At 42.2% G+C, this 8,125-nt stretch overlaps 2 long non-coding RNA genes across 2 annotated transcripts in view; one reads left to right on the top strand and one right to left on the bottom strand.

Moving 5' to 3' along the window:
• Positions 1-3,419: 3,419 nt before the first annotated feature.
• LOC116706575 (uncharacterized) overlaps positions 3,420-8,125 on the bottom strand; it is a 19,657-nt gene continuing 14,951 nt past the window's right edge. Inside the window, exon 3 of the long non-coding RNA XR_004336278.1 lies at positions 3,420-3,430. This is a non-coding gene — a long non-coding RNA (uncharacterized LOC116706575). The remainder of the gene's footprint in view (positions 3,431-8,125) is intronic.
• The window catches only part of LOC116706576 (uncharacterized), a 4,844-nt gene continuing 4,248 nt past the window's right edge, over positions 7,530-8,125 (top strand). Inside the window, exons 1-2 of the long non-coding RNA XR_004336279.1 lie at positions 7,530-7,540; positions 7,617-7,625. This is a non-coding gene — a long non-coding RNA (uncharacterized LOC116706576). The remainder of the gene's footprint in view (positions 7,541-7,616; positions 7,626-8,125) is intronic.

Genomic DNA, 8,125 nt, shown 5'->3' on the forward strand with positions numbered 1-8,125 from the left:
CGCACTAAGATCTGTATTCATTTTTAAAAAAGTCTCAAATGATTAAAAGTTAGTTTTGGTCATTTTGGTTATCGCGGGTTTATGGAGTCAATTCGGCGATGACGTCACTCAAGGGAGTTAGGTCTCAGCCTGGCACTAGAACTACGGTGGACGATGGAAGAGAGGAAGGAAAGGCAGCAGCCGAATAATACCAACCTGACAGACGTGAGAGGGCAAATGAGGAATTGTCAAGATTGGGGGAGCCTTATTCTCCTTATTTATTAGCAAAGCAGCAGTGCATACGATAACTTTCTTTTTATGTCAGTGAATAGCACCGAGTGAACGTCGACGTTTTCTCTCGATCTAGTGACAGGGATCATGTTGTTAGTCAGATAAGTACTGGTAATTTATCTCGTATAGTAATAGAAGGCATCCCGAGTGTTATTTCTAAGTGTTACCTCTAACTCCGGTGAAAACGTGTCGCTGTTTGGCCGGTGTGTGTGTGGCGGCGAAGCTGCGGTGGAGAGCGGTGTGTAGGCGAGTAGCCTCCGCTGGGAAGCTCATACCGCTCACACTGGCTACTTATTTATTTTTAACGTCATAAATGAAAATAATGTCCAGGATCTTAGGGGAAAGAAAAGATATGCGTGTCCCATTTCAAACATCACTGCAGGTTGATTGTGGGCGACAACGCTGTCGTGGTTAGTTTACTAAAACTCTACTGCCAAGTTGCTGGCTACACAACGTTAATCCGCTAGCATCGTACAGGAACTATAGCCAGTAGCTTTGTGTGTAACGTAACAAAACCCACCCATCTCGTAGGAGCGAAGCTTATTATTCCATTCAACAATTATGGTACAAAAGGTGCACTAATGCCACATGGTGATAACATGGGCGCATATACAGATAAGCAACACCAAAGGCAGTCGTAATATTTACCTAGCAGGTTAGGCAACGCTGTTGTGCTAACGGCCGCCGGCGTAGCGTTAGCTAGCTCTAAACTGTGAAAAGCCGAACAACATCCCCCGTCTGACCTGTGTTTCACTTTCAGATCTTTTCAGATCTCTAACCTAGGGTGACCAGACGTCCCGGTTTCCGGGACAGGCCCCGATTTTGGCTACCTGTCCCGCGGCTGGATCTGTCCGGAAATGTCCCCGGTTTCACTGTGACTGAAAGACCTGAAATTGGAATGAAAGTAAGAAAAAACTGACAAAACGTAGCCGATATCGCACACCCAACACACGCGGTTCAGGAGCCAGAGCCAGCGGTGCTCAGAGATGTTTTAGAAGCCGTGTTTTACGATGCTAATCACTGATTATTTACATGGAGCTGGTGCGTTTAGCGTACGCAATTTCGCGGACTTTTAGTTTTAAAAAGGATCTTAATCTTTAACAGAAAGGTCGACCTCCTAGAAATCCTTCAATAATTTTGTCAGACACCTAGATAATCTGAGTCTGTTAGCAGCTAACAAGCACTTTTATGAACGTAAAACAAGCTGGACAATTATCCTATTAACTTAAATGCAGCGATCTCGTTTAATACTGCATCAATGTCAAAGGAAAATATGTCCTCAGTAGTTTTTATTGTATCTGATTCTCAAGGAGCTGTTGCAGAAAACAAGCCTGAGCATAAAGCAAAAGCTGTCAGTAGTTCCGTAAACATTACAAATTATCAAATATTGAGACTTCTATCTTGAAATATTAGACTTTCTATCTTGAAATATTAGGACTATTAGGACTTTCTATTTTAAAATATTAAGGCTTTCTATCTTGAAATGTTAGGACTTTATCTTGAAATATTAGGACTTTTTATCTTGAAGTATAAGGGATTTTTTATCTTGAAATATAGGACTTTCTATCTTGAGGTGTAGTGGAGTGGAGTAGAAGTAGCAGCAGGGTGGGTCTAGGATCATACTCTGGGGGGGCTCAGCCCTCATAAGAACAGCTCTGGTTTAGTGTCCGTGTTTAAGTTTTACAAAATAAAAACATTACTTGTTTTGGAGGTAATACATTCTGAGCTGAAAATGGCCCGGATTTTGTCGAGAAATTGGTCACCTTACTAACCTATAGCTAGATAGTTTGCTAGCTATACCGGTATGCTAGCTATAGCTTATTATCTCTCCCTCTCGAAATATATCTATCAATACTGTCGATCTATAGTCTAGTTTATATATAGGCTATGTATGTATGTATATATATATATATCAAATCTGTGCTGAACACTCTCTTTCTACACTGTTGTCTTCTATCTCTCTCGAACTCTCAATGGCTCTCTAAGCTGGCTGGCCTATCGTCTCCCTGGTGTGACTAATTAAGTGCTCAGAATTATGATATGAGGCTTTGCCATTGAAGGATCTCATGTGCAAAAATGTAGGTTTGGAAAACATTAACATCATAAAAGGGCAATAACTACAGAGAAAAAGGGAGGACAATATGATGTAGAGTCAGTCAAGTGTAAAACATATTTATCATAGTGTTGCTCACTGGAGTTTACAATGTAGAACCTTCCCACAAAATATAAAAAGCCCAGACACTTCACAATAGACATCTTTTAAAATTACTTCCATATAGATTGGAATTAAAGTTAGCAACAAGGCAATTTATGTTTTTGGTATCTTTTGTCATAATCTCAATACGTGGATCAAAAAACTGTCCATAAAACTAGACAATCTTATGGACATTGCAATTATTCCAGAAGACGCATGGCTAAAGTAAGACGTTAGATCATGCAGCCAATACAACGCACATCAATAGTTTGTGCTAGTTCAGCACCGAGGCAGGTGATCAGTCATACTGATAGCACAGGACCTCTGAATCTTAAATTCGACTGGTACTAGCCAAGTCATGCAGTGTGAAACTGAGCTCCCACAACACTGTGATGTTATCAGGCAGCCGTAGCTGTGGAGTACTCATTCATAACAACATTTTGAATTACCAAGTCATCGGTTGCTTCTCTTTGAATCTCGATGATGCTACTTATTACTGTGTGCCAAATACTCCAGCTATCCTTTAATGCAGAAGTTATTAAAGTCTGCTTTCAACACGTTTCAATACGGCTGGCATTGAAGGTTACTGTAAGTCAACGTTACATGCCATCCTCGCAGTTAAAGTGGTCAAAGTAATATGTTGAGTGACACAGGACAGAAATGAAAAATGAAGATGACCACATTGTCAGGGTGCTTTGCGGTAACATATATATATATATAAGAGGGTAACGAACGAAAAGCCTTGAGAGCAAGCATTCGTTGATCAGCCTCTTGATTTCCACTAGCATGCATTTTTTTGACATTGTTTCCCAATTATCAGAAAAAGAAAGGAGTAGAGAAAGAACGAGGCTTCCACTTGTTAAACCCTTGAAACTGAAGTACGTTATTATCTTTCGACAGGTACCAAGAGGGCTGAAGATAAAAGGGTTTCATACTGTTTCTGTCAACAAATCGTGGTTTTCTCAGCTACTCTTTCCTTCAGAGCTTGAGAAGCAGTCCTGAATAAAAGTGCGCTACAATATGGCTTACACAGTAGTAATCAATCTAGCATTAGTTCCTACCAGTGGTTGTGTTTGACAATGAATTGGCAGTAAATGGGAGGGTGGCAAGACGTATCTGCCATAGCATATGAAACGAGTTGGCAGATTCTTCTGCTTCCAGGCTAACTCTGTAGCATCCATACTGCATTCATTTCAATGCAAATGCTAGATTAGAGAAGTGCACACGCAAACAGTAGGCCAGCACTCACACGGTGTTCCAAGGATATCTCTCCACTGTTACCGATCCAGCTTGGGGAAGAATCTATCTGCATTTGTGTTGGCTTCATCTTACTTCACTTGTGGGTGGGGGGGGGGTGGGGGGGTCTTTACAGACTCTTAACCACACTCAACCCCCGCTCTGCAGAGAGGCACAGGTTGTCTTAACCAAGAAAAATAACCAATCCAATGCTAATCAAATTAATCATTTAGTGCATTTCTGCCCCTATACATCAGCTGGCTGTCCAAACAGCAGTGATAATGCTGTGCGGTGCACATCGAGGCAGAGACTAGCACTGACACGCAGTGGGCGCCCATTTCACGCCTGCCCCGTTCAGGGGCTAATGAGTGCAGTTAGCATCTCACAAGTGGGCTAGCACAGTAACGAACATCATTAATTCCAGTGTGATTCATTTGTAACCAAACATGATACAAGTCATTGAGCTGGCTCTAATAGGTCTGATGGGAAAAATGATGCCTGATGACGGGCTCTGCATCTCACTAACAAATTTGTGGATTCCATATGTGTCTGCATCCTTGATAAATGCAATGATTACATGCAAGTGTCAATTCATCTTCCATTCGTGAATGAATGATACTCTCCTTCTGTGATTGGTTTAAAAACTGTAACTGATGTAATGGCTTTACGTCTATGATGACACACTGGAATACGGTCAGCATGGTGTAGTCAACAATGAAATTCATACTGGTGTACTTTCTATGGCGTTTATAGCGTCCACGCTACTGTGGGGTATTTATCTATCGTTCTGGTGCATTTTTGTCACCAACTGTCAATAAATTAAATATTGGTGCTTGCATGTATTACACACTTGCATTCCCACCTCTGCAGTTGCCTGCATTGTGTATTGCGTCCCCACCGCTTGCCTTGGTTTGAATGGGGTGGAACATGACGCACACCTGACCCTAAAACACCTATCCACACATCCAATTATTTTAAAAAAGAAAAGGAAAAGGGATGGATTTAAAATGCTGGATATATTTTTCTTAGCTTAGCAATTTTTAGCCAGGGCTCTTATAACGTTTTCACCTTTTTCCTTGTGATAACCGTCACAAATACAATCTAAGCGGCCCAAAATGTGTGTGGACCAAAATAAAATCCGTTTTCTACATTATCAGTAGTTAAAATAACACAAAGCGCCCTATGCAAAACAAGTTTACACAAGGGTATCCAAAAACTAGCGTGATGTTGTCCTAAAAGTTGGGAAGAGTGCTGGACAATCTGCACCTTTAATGGGGACATACGCAGCATGTTGCCAAGGGTTAATTGCAATGAAGAGATTTAGCGTTAACTGTAACTTACCATTAAGCCAGCTAACGTTAGTAACGTGTAACGTAACAATAAACAAAACAATAGTCGCTGACCGGTTGAATTCCCCGTTGCAGCTCAAGAGGTCAGAGGCTGGGGGACCTGGGTTTGGCTCTGCGTTCTTGTGCTGTGTTGCTTACTTAATGGAAAGTTAAAAATTGGTAGGTTTCATAAGACCTGTGTGTGCTGTCAGTTTCATTTCATTGTACGTTAGCAGGGTTTTTTATTCACCTATCATTCCAAAATCAAGTTTTATCGTCCCCAACCTTTTTTCTCCGGCCCCGGGATGAAGGGAGGTCCTTAGGCTCGAGCCTGAATTTAGCAAGCTTATTTGATAATTATAATGTGAATTGAAACATAGTGCTAATGTACCAGTTACATCTCCTTTGATTTAAATGGAATCAAATGTGTGTGTGTTTCTAATTAGCATAGCTGTTCATTAGGCCAATTTAAACCATAAAACAGTGACCAAGCTAATTCCTATCCTTTCATGTTTGAGGAACAGAGGACAACAAACGTAACTATCATTAAAAAAAATAATTTTAGCCATGACAGCAAAGAAGACCTTTCAGTACTAAATTGCCATTATGCAATATTAACATTTACAACGTGCATTTACAAGTAGAAGATAACTCAGGGTGCAGCAAGAATACCGCTGTAACATTCTTGGGTTCTTGACAATGGCTGTATGCATTACCAAGTTCATGATGTGTACGTCCTGGTTGCCTGCCTGAGATGACAGGATGGCACGGTGGAAGACCCCGCGCGCATTCCAATGGCCATAATTGAGTACCTGCCCGTCATCTCGTCCCTGATTGATGACATAATTAGAGTGGGCCTGTTTGTGGAGATGCCTGGCACAAACTCTCTGTCTGTTGGCCTTTGTGTGGATGTGAGGCCAGGTCGGGAGCTTTGGTTTAACGCTAACCTTGTCTTCGCACGTGAAGAAGTATGCCTTATGTGCCTGTGTCGCGTGCGGCATGTGTGGACGTGTGTGGTATAGTGCTCGCACGGTCCTGCTCCCCTTTAACAATGCACAGCTTCAAGCTTGGGGAGCTGATTAAATTAAAGTGCTCACGGGCAATCATGCCAAGGTCAAAGAGAGCTGTGCAAACCTTTTGGCACCAACTTTCCCCGGTGTGTGGAGACGCTTATCAGCAGGATGTGGGGTTTTTAGGCTGGCGTGGCCGAACAGTCGTGGATGTGGAAAATTGAATTGGTCACTGTTGATTTTGCCGCTTGTTATCAGAGAAGAAAATTAACTTCAACAACAGCAACAAATAATATGAGGGCTAGGGTGTCTGTGCCATATATGACAAAGATCCCGCAGACCGAGAGAATGGCGGGCTGCCTGCTTGTGTCCGTCACAGGAATCAGGTGGTTGTTTTTTCAGTGTGAACTGAAATTCTTATGTAACCATCTCAGCTAACATATGATTTACAAAATTATGAGTGCAGTGCTTCCTGCAGAGCACAAGGGGGCACTGGAAGGTTAATGAGTATAAAATGAGGTGCATCATACACTATGGCTTCACAGTCACCAGAGCTCAACCCAATGAACACTGACGCGAGAGCGACGTGAAGACAGCGCTCTCGCACGTCTCAACCAAAACCAGATGACACACATTCTTTTAGAGAATTAGTGTATCCTTCAGTAGACTAAGCTGGGTTGTGGTAGCCGTGGTGTTCCCTGCGCGAGGGGCGCATGCCCGGTTGTCGTTTCGAGCTTGAAGTCCCGCAAGCTGTAGCAGGGCGCGGGGTTGTGCCCCTCGAATTTTTGTAACCACGTGCCCACTGCGCGTGCTGAGCTTTCAGTTCAACTCTGTCGGCTGGGAAGAACAGGTTTGTCTGTGCAAGTGTGTCATTCCCATGTACAGAAGGGCAGAGGGAGTCAAACAGCCTTAAATATGGATTCAGAGAGAGCCACCACACGGGATAAGAAGAAACATTTTGCTTGAGAGTGTGGTAAAACTGACAGATCGTTTTTTCAAGTAAAAAACGGCACCTAACAGTGTTAAAGGCGTATTATGTCATGTAATAATTAATGCTGAAAATGTATGTTGCGGGTGTATCTGTGTTTAATGCTGTTGCCAAGCAACCTGATTTCTTCCACTACTCTCCTTCCTACTACGGCGGTCCTTCTCTTATGTTGCTTCACCCTCAGGCACTGACGTCACTCATCCATCCGCCATCCTCATTCTAATTTGCGTTTGGGCTTCTTGGTGTTGAATCTACGTTGAATCGACCTCTGAATTACGCTACCCCATGGATGCATTAAGCGCTTTAAGTCATAACAGCGTCCACAAAGGTATGACCAGTGGGTGTGTTGGGCAGTAGCGCATGTGTCGCATATGGTCACATGAGTATCAGAAGTGTAGAGAGTTTCGAGATGCAGACCTTAAGAGAGGCAGTATCAAGTAAATTTTGAACAACCACATCCATTTAAATGGCTGTTTAAAAGGGCATATAAAATGCATTATTTTAATACAAATTTGTATTTTTCTTGCCTATTAATTGTTCCGTTTGTTTCATTTGTTGTTGAGCAAAGCAAAAGTGTCTATTTTACAAAGATTACTTTTGTTAATATTGTTATTGAAAAAGAAAGGATGCACATTGTTTTAGCATGTCTCTTTATGCTTGTTTATCTTGAGAAATACACATTTCAAGATGTTTGTATTTTGTGCATTTTCCTGACAGTCAAGAAAGTAGACTCATGGTATCATTATATCGCCATCGTAGTACAGTTATTGTAAATCGTAGCCCTAGAAAAATACAGTAGGGCTGTGAATCTGCCGAGAGGCGATTCTACAATGAAGGGTCGGTTGAGAAGGCTAGGAAGAGAGGCCACCAAAAGTCTGCGGGCGTCCTTGAAGGGGCTACACGGTTGGTAAGAGCTGAGAGGCCACAACTAGCAACTGTGTTATGGTCTGAAATGAGGAATTGTCAAGATTGTGGGGAAGTCTCCTTCATTTATCTCCTTTATTAAGCAAAGCAGCAGTGCATACGATAACTTTACTTTTTACTGTCAGTGAATAGCACCGAGTGAACGTCGACGTTTTCTCTCGATCTAGTGACAGGG

Source organism: Etheostoma spectabile, chromosome 18 (assembly GCF_008692095.1).
Source record: "Etheostoma spectabile isolate EspeVRDwgs_2016 chromosome 18, UIUC_Espe_1.0, whole genome shotgun sequence".
NCBI lineage: Eukaryota > Metazoa > Chordata > Actinopteri > Perciformes > Percidae > Etheostoma > Etheostoma spectabile.